This window comes from Microcaecilia unicolor, chromosome 7, assembly GCF_901765095.1.
Source record: "Microcaecilia unicolor chromosome 7, aMicUni1.1, whole genome shotgun sequence".
Taxonomy (NCBI): domain Eukaryota; kingdom Metazoa; phylum Chordata; class Amphibia; order Gymnophiona; family Siphonopidae; genus Microcaecilia; species Microcaecilia unicolor.
In genome coordinates, this window is record NC_044037.1 from 52,635,056 (window position 1) to 52,650,170 (window position 15,115).

Here is a 15,115-nt window from a genome sequence, read left to right on the forward strand (position 1 = left end):
CATAGCTAAATGGACAAAAATAGGGCTGCTATTTATGCAGACCTGTTTGTCCAGTTAGCTATGCAGATGTCAGAACTGAATATTGCTGGTGATTACATAAGACCTGGTTCCACTCAGACTCTGCCCTGGACCACCCTGGCACTGCTCGGACAGTAAAAAAAGGAGGGGTGGGAATGACCAATACAATGGGTCAGGATAAAACAGCAAGTTCTTTATTCGTATATACACCAGCGTTTGCTTGAACACAGCATATGGAAGAAAAGCAGCAAGCTTCACTTGACAGTGGACTCAACACAGTCTGTGTTTCGGCCTATGCCATCATCAGGAGCCTTTACAAATATTGAAACATACAAAAACGTAATTTCAATCACTCAAGCATGTAAAATAATATAGAAAAACAGGTGAATATATGTGTGTAGTATATATGAGTGCATGATGTGCAATATCATACAAATGTGTATTTTAGAAACATGTATAAATATGGAGTGACAAGAGACATGACACAGCATGCTTTCAAAAAATGCACTGGATAAAATAAATGTGATAAAAGGGCTAGTAAATATAAATGAATGATATAAATGTGTGAAAAGGAGAGTGTGCAAGTGGAATATTGTGTTTCCCAAAAAATAAGAGAATAGAATGAATGGAAGTGAAAAAGAATAAACCTTTTAGTATATACTAAAGTTAAAATCAGTATGAGATTGTGCTGAAAAAAGACAAGCTCAGACAGTGCCATAATAGGCAGAAGGGACATTCTGCAGCACTGCTCAGTTACATACCACTGAATATTCCCTCCTGGCTTGCAGGCTCCTGCCCTGCTAAATCATTTTGAATATTGGGTCCTATATTTTTCTTTCTGACCCCTCAGATTGTCAGTGAACCACTAGGCCTTTGACATCCCTCCCCATCTTATCAGAGGACTATTTCTTCCAAAGCTCTTGCAATTACCTCATGCCAGCTGCCAAAAAATCTTCTACTGACTCCTCAACCCCTCAATTTTACCCAACCACCTTCCCCACAGATTTTTCCACATCAATCCTCCACTTAAATTTCTTCAATTCTTTACAGTCCATTTTCCTATCTAACCAATTTTGTACCTTCATTGTAAACCAAATCAAGGCAAACCATTCCATTTTACTCACCTTCCCGGCATACTTCAGAGCACCAGGAAGTAGGATCTAAAAAATATACCTGCCCCCATAGTTATGCCAATGACTGTCTGAAGATTTGTTCCCACTTTTGAATAGAATATCAGGAGACTTAATACCACTAATATAGAATTTTGCATGTTACTTCCAGCATTTGAACATTAATTAAGAACATAAGAATAATCATTCTGGGGCAGACAGACAGTCCATCCTGCCCAGTATCCTGTGACCTAGAATTCTGCAAGGTCACAAGTACCTGAGAGAATCCCAAATAGATCATCCTTCTTTAATTATTAAGCCAGCTGATAAAAGTGGGTCTATCGTTGTAATGGACCACCAGGAGTATATAAATGAAACTGATTCGCAGCTGGCTCAAACTACATTTTATCAAAGGCTGGATGTTGATCCCACAAGCCAGGTAAAAATACGTTGTTAAAAGAAGGCTTGGAACATAAGTTTATTACCCAGCAGTAAAGTCAGTTTTTGTTTGTCCCTTTCCCGATTATGCCTGTAATCTACATGCTCATGCATGCACTGTTGGGGAAAAGTGCAAATTCTCCCCAAAGAGTATCTACTCTTCATGATCAATGCACACTTTTGTGAACACTGTGCATGCACACTTTCCAAAAGAGTGTGTGTTATTAACAATATTGTTCCTGTAATTAACAAAAAGCGCACACAAAACCAAATCCCTGTAAACAACTCGGGGGGGGGGGGGGGGGGGGGAATTAAATGACACAAAATCCTTGGGCCCTACCTAGAGTAGAACATAAGCCCAAAGTGATAAAGCATGCCCAGACTATCAAAGGAGTCCATTTTATTTCAGAAACAGAAACAGAAAAGTAGCATGTCTCCTACAGACCAATAACTGATTTAGCTTAAAGAAAACAGTACTCAAGAAACAAAGGTAATTTACCAGGGAACCAGAAGATGGAGCTCCAAGCGAAGCCATAGAGGAAAGCAAACTTCCAGCTGCCACAGTATGAGACAAAGGAGGTTTGTGTCTACTGTTCTCAGCCCAGCCTTATACAGACAATGGAACAGGATTATTAATAGCCCCATCTTCCTTTAATTCTCTCCTGGCAGACTGTCTGGAATAAGTATTGCTTTGTTTCATTGTAGTTTGGGCTGAGATGTAGCTTCTCTAAAACTTAAAACAGAAACAGAGAAAATGATGGCAGACAAAGACCACATGGCCTATCTAGTCTGCCCATCCCTTCTGAGAGGAGCTTGTACCATGCTTTCTTGAATTCAGATACAATCTTTGTCTCTACCTTTTCATGGAAATGAAGATGGATGAGAAATGTGTGTTACATGGGTGGGTAATTTACTACTACTACTTATAGAATGTTAGGTATTATTAGGAAAGGAATGGAAAACAAAAATGAGGATGTTATAATGCCTTTGTATCGCTCCATGGCAGGGGCGTAGCTGCTATGGGGCCACGGGGGCCTAGGCCCCCGTAGATTTGGCCCTGGACCCCCTGCCGGTGACCCTCACAACCCTCCCCTCTCGCCGCCAACCCGCTGCCTGCTACCTTTGCTGGCAGGGGACCCCAACCCCCGCCAGCCGAAGTCTTCTTCCTTCGTTTGGTTTCTGACTCTGACATCCTGCACGTACAACGTTCAGGACGTCAGACTCACAGAAACAGAACGAAGCCTTGCGATCCAGTACTCAATCTCCCTCTTTTTACTGCATCTGCCTACAGCTTTTCATGTTTCCCTCACCATAGCCCCTAGCTCCCATCCCCTGTCTCTTTTTTCCCCAGCCTTTCAGCAACTTCCTCCTCCCATGTCCAGCATCTTTCCCCTCTTTTCCTCTAATCAGAATCTCTCCCTCACTCTTCTCTATCCAGCATCTTCCCTCTCTTCCTTTCATTTATTTATTTAGAAAATTTGTATCCCACAAATGCACTGCCTTTATTGTATGTAAATAGATCTAATGCGTATCCTTTGGGGAAATCCTGAAAACTGACTGGGTTGCGGCCCTTGAGGACCAAGGTTACCCACCTCGGCTCAAGCCAACAGTATCGAAGTGGTCTAGATCCACTGTTTTGTTCTCATACTTGATCATTCTATGTAGATACATAAGGACAAATCTCAAAATACTGTACTTGAGATGACTAAAATAGTGAGGAATAGACTTTCTCAACTGATCTGAAGTAGGTGTGAGATACATAGACGTGATATCATAATTTTAATAAATGGCAGGCATGTAAATGTTTGTCCCATGCAGAGCATCTGCATTTTGGGGCTAATTTTCTAAATCCTTTTTCACATGTATATGCAAGTATATGCATGTACAATGCCACTTCTAAAGTTACCCCTACATAGAAATTAGAATCATAATTCTCCATCATTTACTTAACAATCGGATTATTTCCTCCCTATATCCTATAGTCTAATTTTATATATAATCCACGTTCAATATGTACTACCAATTGTCTGTTTTCTCCTTTTTTACCTGATTGTTCATTATATCATTCATGTTCTATATATAATACCAATTGTATCTGTACTCTGAAATGGCATAAGTCATGACTGAAAATTGTAAGCCACATTGAGGCTGCAAATAGGTGGGAAAATGTGGGATACAAATGCAACAAATAAATAAATAAATAAATAAATAAATAAATAAATATGTGTGGTGACAAGAACATGCATACTTTTATGCATCTTCCGGCCGATATTCAAAACCATTTAACCAGCCAGGAATGACACCTGACCGGCTAAATGGTACTTAACTGGCTATCAGCCAATATTCAGCAGGAGACAGCTGTCTGTCTCCTGAATATTCCCAGTTAATGCTTAGCTTATAGCCGGTTATATCGTGTGATATAACTGGCTATCCGCTGATTTTCAGTGCATCGCCGGCTGTTTGGCGGCCTAATGTGACTGTGTCAATAGCAGGTCTATCTTGGCCAGTATGAACTTAGTTGGCCAGAATTGAATATCCACTTGGCTGGCTATGTTCTTTGCAGACAAAAAATAAACCGGATATTCAATGCCGGTCACCAGAAACGGCCTGGCATTGAATATCCAGCATCACCGCCAACCGCGGTAATTAGCTGGGCTAACTCCTGTGATCTGAATATTGTCCCCCTTGAGAGTGGGCATTGGGGGTGGATTTGGGGTAGATCATGAGCAGAGTTGTAACTTGTGCACACCTTCCATGTGGTCACACATATTTTACTCACAAACGTATATCTGCACCAGTAAATGTCCATGACTTGTGGGGCATTTTTGTAGATATATAAGTGCTTATAGGCACAAAATAAACATTTGCTTGACCTCTGCTCCTGGGTAACCTGTTATAAAATATCCTTGCATGATTTTTGCAATGTACAGGTATAGAAACCTTAATCCTTATGCTTTTAAAAATACAAGAAACGTAGGGGCCCATTTACTAAGTTGTGTTAGGCACACCTAACATGGGATACACTACAGCATCCTGTGACAATTTTTGCACGTGCATGCACTAACTGTGTGCTAAATAGTTTTGGGTAATTATTGTATGGGGGGTGTCAAGGGAAGAGAGTGGGCGTTCGTGCAGTCATGTAATTAGTGCAGCTACATGACCGCACACTAACTCATTAGTGCATCGTTAACGGGGGGAACCCTTACTACCCTCAAAACAGGTGGCAGTAAGTGCTGCCGCAGTCATTTTTTAAAAATTGCTATGAGCTCTTCTATCTCGCCGCACCTTATGCCTGGAATAGGCTTCATGAGCCATTACGTCTAGCTCCATCCCCGGCTGCCTTCAAATCCGGGCTAAAGTCCTACTTGTTTGATGCTGCTTTCGACTCCTGACTTGTAACTTTTATCTTATCCTTATGTGTCCTTCTATCTGTCCTTCCCTTATCCTTTTTGGCCCTGTCTGTTTGTCCTGATTTAGATTGTAAGCTCTTTTGAGCAGGGACTGTCTTCTTCATGTTCAATTGTAAAGCACTGCTTACGACTGGTAGCGCTATAGAAGTGATTTATAGTAGTAGTAGTAGTAAAGGCCAGTTTTTACCACAATTTAGTAAAAAGACCCCCTTAAAAAGCTAGACAATTTTAGGTATATATAAAACAACAGAAAGAAGGAAAGCACATAATGAACATGTCTCAGCTATCCATCTGTCTATCTATGATCTTGTTAGGTACTGTTGTGAAGTGCTTGCCATCTCAGATATTAGTGATGTCACTGCTGATTGTGGTGAAAAAGAAGCTGTGAAGCAGTTAATGCGCTACTTTCATACTCACTACCAGGTGTTATTCTGCATTACTAATTTATTTGCCAGTGAAGCTTTGGCTGTTTATATTATGGAGATAATGTGCAAATTGTCATCAGCTTGGATCCAAGCGAGACAGCACAATCAAATAAATTAGCTGGGGGCTAGATTTACTGAAAGGTGCTTCTGTGTAACTGGGTGCTAACATGCATTATTTACCATGGACCCATTTTATGCAATGTGACATATTTACTAATAATGCATTTTAATTGTATTAGGATCTGTTTGGGCCCTGTTTACTAAGCCGCGCTATAGGTGCGCTAGCATTTTTAGTGCACACTAAAAATTAGCGTGCACTAACACTAGAGAAGCCCATAGGAAAATATGAGTGTCTCTAGCGTCAGTGTGCACTGAAAACACTAGCGCACCTTAGTAAACAGGGTCCTTAATGTGGTAATGCATGTTAGTAAATCTTCCAAAACAACAAAACAAGTGGAAGAAACCCAAAAAGACCAGACTGAAACCACAGATGGTAAGAGCACCAAAAATGTTTTATTGGGACCGTACACGGCCCGTGTTTCGACTGAAAAGGCCTTCTTCAGGGGTCTTCAAGGCTTTAGTGTCTATGCTCCGTTTGGATAGCACCAGCATTCATGTCATTTCACTCCGTGAGAATTTTGGAGGAACATCTGAATATGTCAATTTGAAGACCCCTGAAGAAGGCCTTTTCGGCCGAAACACGGACCGTGTAGGGTCCAAATAAAACATTTTTGGTGCTCTTACCATCTGTGGTTTCAGTCTTGTCTTTTTGGGTTTCTTCCGCTTGTTTTGTTGTTTTGTGTGTTTGGCATTTTTTTGCGGGAGATTTGGACTTTCTTTTTGTTGTTAGTAAATCTTGCCCTAATTGTTTGACGTCCATTAAAGTTTGGATACATAATAATGCTTTGATGCTAACCTTGAATAAAATTGTTTTTATGTGTTACATGAGCTTCTTGAAACTTGGACATTCCTAATCTGACCATCAATGATGTTGTGTTTAGTGTACTTGGTGTAATTCTATACAGTGAATTATCTTTTCAGTCACACAAGAAGTTGAAGTGGCTATTTTGAGGCTGGGGCCATGAAGGGCAGGAGCAAGTGATCATCGTCCCTAGTCTTAGGAACCCCTAGACTACTAAGGCAATCCAATGCAGGTCTGGAGGGCTTACAGGGGGTAGGGGCCTGATTGGGAGCTATTTTTGCCTTTAGTGGAGGGGAGAGAGAGAAGAGGTCAGTACTGGGGGAGGGAGGGGGGACTGCTTCCCTTTATGCAGATCTCAGTTGATATTCAGCTGATGTGTCTTATACAGGTCCTGGTTGAATATTGTCTGAGACTCACATAAGATCTGGTGGTCAACACAACATATCTGAGAATCTGGTTAAAGTTACCTAACTAACTTATTCATTTAATTTTAACCAGATATCTCACCACTGAGATTTAGTCTTCTGGTAGGTGTAATAAATGACCAAAAATAATAATGGGGTCAATTTTTAACTGGCACTAGCACAGAATATTGCTGGTCTCCACATAACTACCAGTCATGGCGCCACACTGGACTACCTTGGCACTAACCAGATAGTGCCACAGTGGTCAGAGCAGGTATTCTGTGGTATTGTCCAGCTAAGTACTGCTGAATATCAGCTCCTGACTGGCTCTGCATAATTCAACAAGGCAGGAGCTTCTCCTGTACAGTTAAATCATTTTGAACATTGACACCAATGTTCTCGTGAAAATGATGGTGTAATGCGATGAGCACAACAGAAACCCAGCTAGTGCCGGCTCACACAGTCTAATAGGTGAAAGATTAATGGTACAGTATCTCACAAGACATTCGTAACGTAAAAGACAGCTAACACCGCACATGTGCTGCGTTATGAGTGTTTTGTGAGATACTGTACCGTTAATCTTTCACCTATTACCCTGTGCGACCTGGCACTAGTCAAGTTTCTGTTGCTGTTCATCGCATTATGGTGTCATTTTCACATACACCCTATTGAGGCTCCTGATGAAGGCCTAATGACCAAAACACAGCCCATGTCGAGCCTTGAATAACAATAAAAATAAGAGTTATTAGAGCATTGTCTTGCCATCATTTTGTCTCCCTCGCCTAAAGTTAGGCATGAGTCTCAGATGTAAGCACTTTAAAGTGCAGCTTATAGGATAGCGCTTTTTTTCAGCGCCGATTTTTTTAAGTGACATATATAAAATCTAGCCCAAAGTGTTTAAGAACAAAATGGAAATTATAGGAGATGAACAAACAGCTTTGTATATTCACATTAGACAACAGATTCATTAGTAAGGAAGGAAGAGAACATATGAATCTCTTGACATACAATGAAAGGAGATGAAAAGCAGATGTTAGGAGCAGCTGTGTAAAACAAACACTGAACAGGCCAGAACTGAAGAGAGATAATAGGGAATAACATCACCACAGTAACATGTTTCTAGAAAATGATTCCTTCTTTTTTCATATTTCCACATCTACAGTGCGCAAGCAGCCTGTAGATGTGGAAACTAAACTGACAAACAGAGCAATATTCTTTTCATAAACAACGGCTCCAAGGATAAAGAAGTCATGTTTCTAGTTTGAAATTTTAGTACCAGATTTAACAGCATTAGCTCCTTATTCAATGATATTTTTTTATCCACACAAAATAAAAATACATCACAGTCAAATGCATGCCAATTAATTTTAAAATTATTTGCTCATAGTGCTAGATTACTAAATTATACAACCGTCTGGTAGTACTGGAAACAGGATTGACTCTAGAAGGCTTGCAGAGTCTGAGATGCATAGGCTAATGAGAGGGGACCCTTAATATCTTTATCTGTTCTGCTCAGGTTTCGGAGAAGGGGTAGGGGTGTGGTAAGAGTAGCCCACAGCATGTCAGAAGCAGCACTTCTTTGGCCTTGTGCAGGTTGCATCTGAGGGAAGTGAAAATATCGGGGCCCTTTTACTAAAGTGTGGTACGTTTTTGCACTTACCGTGCATTAGTTGCAAAAACTAGTGCAAAGCATGTGTATTAAATGTAGGGTGCATGCCCAGCATGAGCCTGGCATTTACTACACAGGCACAGATAGAATGAGAGCACTTGAGCTCTCTGCCATTGCATGTGATGCAGTGTGGGCCCACCCAGAAATAAAGAAAAACAGCAGTGGCATAAAATAAAAATACAGCAAACAAGGAAGGATGTTCCCCTCCCCCTCGAATGTTAGTCCCACAAGATTATCACTAAGGTCATGGTGGCCATTTTGGATCTGATGCAGTCCTGGGAAGGAGCGGAGGGGAATCACTTCTCTCTGGCTCCACTAAACATCAATTAAGATCCTCCAGGAAGTTTGAGGAAGCTCAGGGGGAACTTTGGAGGGGGATATGCTTGTGGGTGGGGTTTTAGACGGGGGCAAAGTTTCAATATTATGGGGGATATAAATAGTTCAGTGTTGGGGAGAAGACATTCAGTAATAAGGGCTACTCTCATGGACCTGCAGGTTATTTAATATATTTAATTGCCACTATATTTGGTTAACCAGAACAGCTCTGCTTCCATTAGTTGTCCTCTCACACGTGATAGTGAAAATTACTACTACTACTACTATTTAGCATTTCTATAGCACTACAAGGCGTACGCAGCGCTGCACAAACATAGAAGAAAGACAGTTCCTGCTCAAAGAGCTTACAATCTAATAGACAAAAAATAAAGTAAGCAAATCAAATCAATTAATGTGTACAGGAAGGAGGAGAGGAGGGTAGGTAGAGGCGAGTGGTTACAAGTGGTTACGAGTCAAAAGCAATGTTAAAGAGGTGGGCTTTCAGTCTAGATTTAAAGGTGGCCAAGGATGGGGCAAGACGTAGGGGCTCAGGAAATTTATTCCAGGTGTAGGGTGCAGCGAGACAGAAGGCGCAAAGTCTGGAGTTGGCAGTAGTGGAGAAGGGAACAGATAAGAAGGATTTATCCATGGAGCGGAGTGCACGGGAAGGGGTGTAGAGAAGGACGAGTGTGGAGAGATACTGGGGAGCAGCAGAGTGAGTACATTTATAGGTTAGTAGAAGAAGTTTGAACAGGATGCAAAAACGGATAGGGAGCTAGTGAAGCGACTTGAGGACAGGGGTAGTATGAGTAAAGCGACCCTGGTGGAAGACGAGACGGGCAGCAGAGTTTTGAACTGATTGAGGTGACTAAGTGGGAGGCCAGCAAGAAGCAGATTACAGTAGTCTAAACGAGAGGTGACAAGGGTGTGGATGAGGGTTTTGGTAGAGTGCTCGGAAAGATAGGGGCGGATTTTACGGATGTTGTAAAAGAAAGAAACCACAGGTCTTGGTGATCTGCTGGATATGAGCAGAGAAGGAGAGAGACGAGTCAAAGATGACCCCAAGGTTTCGAGCTGAGGAGACAGGGAGAATGAGGGGGGGGGGGGGGGGGGGGGGAAATGAGAAGCTCGGTTTTGGTCATGTTTAATTTCAGGTGGCGTTGAGACATCCAAACAGCAATGTCAGACAAGCATGCTGAAACTTTGGTTTGGATGCAAGGTGAGATATGAGGGGTAGAAAGGTAGATTTGGGAGTCATCAGCATAGAGATGGTAGGAAAAGCCATGGGATGAGATTACTGAACCAAGGGAAGAAGTGTAGATAGAAAAGAGGAGGGGACCAAGAACAGAACCCTGAGGTACGCCGACAGGCAGAGGGATAGAAGTAGAAGAGGATCCACCAGAGTGAACACTGAAGGTGCGGAGGGAGAGGTAGGAAGAGAACCAGGAAAGGACATAGCCCTGGAATCCAAGTGAGGACAGGATATCGAGGAGTATGCTGTGATTGACAGTGTCAAAAGCAGTGGAAAGATCAAGAAGAATGAGGATGGAATAGAGACCTCGGGATTTAGCCAGTAATAGGTCATTGGAGACTTTAGTAAGTGCAGTTTCGGTTGAGTGGAGATGACGAAAACCAGATTGTAGTGGGTCAAGAATAGCATGTGAGGAGAGAAAATCAAGGCAGAGGTGGTGAACAGCATGCTCAAGTAATTTGGAGAGAAAAGGGAGGAGGGAGATGGGTCAGTAATTAGAGGGACAAGTAGGGTTGAGTGAAGGCTTCTTAAGAAGAGGTGTGACCACAGCATGTTTAAAGGCAGTAGGGACAGTTGCAGTGGAAAGTGAGAGGTTGAGAATGTGACAGATTAAAGGAATAAGAGCAGGTGAGATGGCATTAAGAAGGTGGGTGGGAATGGGATCAGAGGAACAGGTGGTACATTTTGAGGAAGAAAGGAGAAGTGTAGTTTCCTCTATATTAACTTCAGGAAAGGAGGAAAAGGAATGAGGGGAAGGAGAGAGAGGGGAACGGACTAGTGGAAGGAGAGGTGGTGAGGTAGAGAATTCAAGGTTTATCTTTTGAACCTTGTCGTGAAAGAATTCAGCAAGGGTCTGAGGAGATAATGAAGGGGGAGTTGGGGGAGGGGGCACCTTGAGGAGAGAGTTCAATGTGGTGAAGAGAAGTCAAGGGTTAGAGCCAAGAGAGTTGGTCAGTTGGATATAATAATCCTGTTTGGCGCGTACAAGAGCAGATTGGAAGGAGGTCAGCATGAACTTAAAAGTGTAAGAAATCAGCAAGGGCCCGAGATTTCCACCAAAGGCGTTCGGCGGAGCGGGTACAGGAACGTAGGTAGCGGATATTAGAAGTCAGCCAAGGTTGGGGTTTTGTACGCCTTATAGGGCGGGTCATCAAAGGTGCAAGAGTATCTAAGGCAGAGGATAGAGTATTGTTGTAAGAAGAAACAGCCTCATTGTGATTCTACAAATTATGCGCCCAAATTTGAGAGCGTGCCCAAATTCTGAATGAAACTTAATTGTATAACGAGCCCTTAACAAGCAATAATTGGGTGCTAATAACCAATTATTGCAGGTAATTGGCTCCAATTAGGATTTGCGTGTGCATCTGGCTGTGCATCATTCTATAAGGCCTGGCGCCTAACTTTTATAGTGCGTATCTGAAAATGGGTTGTGGTCAGGGGACATATATTGGGCATTCCTAAAAGTTAGGCACATATTTACAGAAAACGGCCTGAGTGCGCCCAAGTTAGGTGCCAGCATTTACATCTGGTTTTACCAGGCATACATCCAAGCAGTGGAATCAAATGTATTTATTGGAACAATACCCGACGTGGCCACGTTTCGCCCTCAGGCTGCGTCAGGGGTATAAACTATTAAAAACAAACAAAACACAAGTATAAAAACATGTATAACCATACATATTAACAATGTCATAAGCATGATTCAACTAATAAAAGGCAATTATATAAAAAAGAGATTCAACATATATAAAACAATCCTTTAAGAGTTCTAAAAAAACATGTATAGACATACATGATATCATCTGTAAAACAAATATTTATAATTATCATTAAAATCATACATCACATAAAATATTTTATCAGAACATCTACAATTACTCATATCACATTTATAACTCTCAATAAAAAATGTTAAGATCATACAATTAGAATCAAAACATTTCAATGAAGAGGGGAAGAAATTTCTTTATACATACCTATCAAAAGTGTATGTAAATATATCATACACACTAGTAGTTCCAAAATCTAGTTCTACACAGATATAAAAACAAAAGATAAAAATATAATCAGACATTATGACATTGTTAATATGTATGGTTATACATGTTTTTATACTTGTGTTTTGTTTGTTTTTAATAGTTTATACCCCTGACGCAGCCTGAGGGCGAAACGTGGCCACGTCGGGTATTGTTCCAATAAATACATTTGATTCCACTGCTTTGTTGTTTTTCATCTACTGTTTTGTAAGCAGTTGTGTGCCTTTTTGTTTTTTTTGCCAGGCATACATCCGACACCTAAAAGTTTGGTGCAGAATTGCCACTAACCGTAGTTCTATAAAATGCACATACCTGTTATAGAACCGTGCTTACAGCCAATGTTTTTAGGTGCTGAATTTTGAGTGCCATTTACTGAATCTAGTCCTAAGTGGATACTATCAGTAAACACTGTTCCCTCTAAACTGAGCAAGAGTTCTCCAGTTACAGTCCTGCCAGTGGGGGGTGCTGTTTCACAATCACATTTTCAATAGAGAGGGACAGGCAAGATCTGCAGGACTCCAGGGAACCTACCTGTACCTAATGATTGAAAACATAATATTGAAGCATCACCCTCAACTGGCAGCAGTGTAGTTGGAGGACTCCCGCTCAGCTTAGAAGGAACAGTGACCACTACTGAATGTTTACAATTATGAAAGCATGTGGTTAGGCCTGGGCACCTGCATTTATGTGTCACTCGCACATGTAAATGTACAGAATACCAGCACTTTCACTGGAAAGTGTATACCACTGTTCCCTTTAAGCTGAGTGGGAGGCCTCCAGCTACAGTCCTACCAGTAGGGGTGCTGTTTCACAATCACATTTTCAATAGAGAGGGGCAGGCAACCTCTGCAGAAATCACTAAAAGCACAATATTGAAGCGCCACAATGCAATTGGAGGACTCCAGCTTAGAGGGAACACCACCAGTAAAGCCAAAAAAGTGTAGTCATGGTATTTTCTCAGTTCCTCATAACTATAGCAGACTGGCTGGAATGCCCACACTACATTCCTTAGTACCCCTGGTGGTCTTATGACCTAATTGGGGCAGGAACAAAGGACAGACAAGCTCTACAGGAACCTGCCTTTCCCTGGTGCTTGTAAACATGACATTGAAGCACCACCTTACTTTCATATGATTATCTTGGTAGGATGAGCGCTCCTGGGTAGAGTCACTGTAGTATTCAATTTTCTCCATATAAGTAAAGTTTTCTAAATCTGTACAAGATGTTCTGTAGCAATGAAAGGTCTATGCCTTGTCACAAGTTTACTAGCTCCTTATAAGGCCTTTGATGGCTTACTCCATCTATCTCTCATGTTTACCAAAGATAACAACTATGTTAAAAACAACAACATAATTTTAATTTATAGGCTTCACTGGTCCCTGTACACTTTGAAGTACTTCATGTGTACAGTCTGTTCCTAAACAGAATTTTGACACTTGAATGTCATCAACATTTCTTGCAGTCAAAACAATGTTCATCTGTAAACACTTTGGGTCTGATTTATCAGAAATGATTCCTAAAGGCATATCAGAGGTAAATCTCCCTAATAAATTAGACCCTTAACTTGTGTTTTGACCTTTCTCTCCAGCTCCAATTTAATCTTGTTTACTGTAAAGCCCTTGGGGAAACCCTAAGGATGGTGTTCAGTTACACTGACAAATATAAACCTTATGTAAAACTGAAAATCTATAAAATTGAGCCGTTTACTAATAGCATTCTTGTACAAGAAAATGCCCATTCAATCAGTAGCTGCAGCTGCTACAAGGAATGCTTCTCTGGATAATGTTTGTGAGGACCCTGAAGATTTTAACTTGAATGAGGCAAGTGGGTCAAAGTAGAATGATCTCAGAAGCAGACACCACAATCCATATTCATTAAAAAAAAAAAAAAGAAAACCAAGAGAAGAAACACGGGCCTTCCTTTTTTCTCCAAATGATATTCTTACTGGTGTACATTTTGCAGAGGGCCAAAGGAAAAAAGGGAACCAACCACATTAAGCTGCTTCCTCATCTCCTAAGATAGACCTCCCCCCCCCCCCCCCCCAAGTTCTGGGGAGGAGTTTCTTTCTGAAATTGCTTACCCAGCTCCCTCTTAAAATAACCAACCAAGGCCTCCAGTACTGTCTCTGTGCTGTTCCCACTATGGAATCCAGATTGATTTGGGTCTAAAAAAATCACCCTCCTCCAGCACCTGGTTTAACTGCTAGACTTCTGCCTGACCTATCATTTTCTCTGGGAACAGCATATGAGCCACTGGTTGATAGCTCTCTACTGCTGCTGTCTGAGCTGATAGCTTTTCCGTAGGGCACAGTTAATGTTGTCTTTCAAACTATCCAGTAACAGCCATTAAATTGCCAATGTTATTTGCCATGCATCACATAACCAGGATGGTCAAGGGTCTGTCACTCATTTTAAGAGGTTAGCTTTAGTCATTAAAGCTACAACCAACTCCCCTGACAAATTGCCAAAGTCAGTAAATTCTAGACATGGTGTAGTTTCCCTCACACAGGATCCAGTATTCTGTTAATACTTTTATCTTATAAACGTTCAAGTTCTTTTAGGGGTCCTTTTACCAAGCTGTGGTAAAAAAGGCCCTGTGGTAGCGGTGGGGGATGTTTTTCCCGAGAGCCAGGGCCCTTACCACAGTGAGTAAAAAGCCCATAAAAAAAGACTTGGCCATGTGGCAAGATTATTCTTACCACACGGTCATGTGGGGGGGGGGGGGGAGCACTTAATGCCACCCACTGAGGTGGCGGTAAAGGCTCCTGTGGTAACCCAGTGATATCCGGGCAGCACCTAACACTAGGTTAGCACTGCACTAGAAATTATAGAATTATTTTCCGTAGCACCAGAAATGGTGCATGCTTGAGGTGGAACTACCGCCGGAGGCCGCATTGGGCTGCCGGTAGTTCTGGGTTGCCACACGGCAACCCTTTAGTAAAAGAGACCCTTAAGTAGAAATATTCCTTCTTTCTAATGTGCCTTGCCTAACCAATTCCATTGACTTCTACAACTTAGACACAATCTAAACAATATGGGGCAATTCTGGAAGTGGGCACCTCATTTTAGGTGCACCGATGCAGTGCTGAGAGCACCTATTCTACAATGACATCTGGGC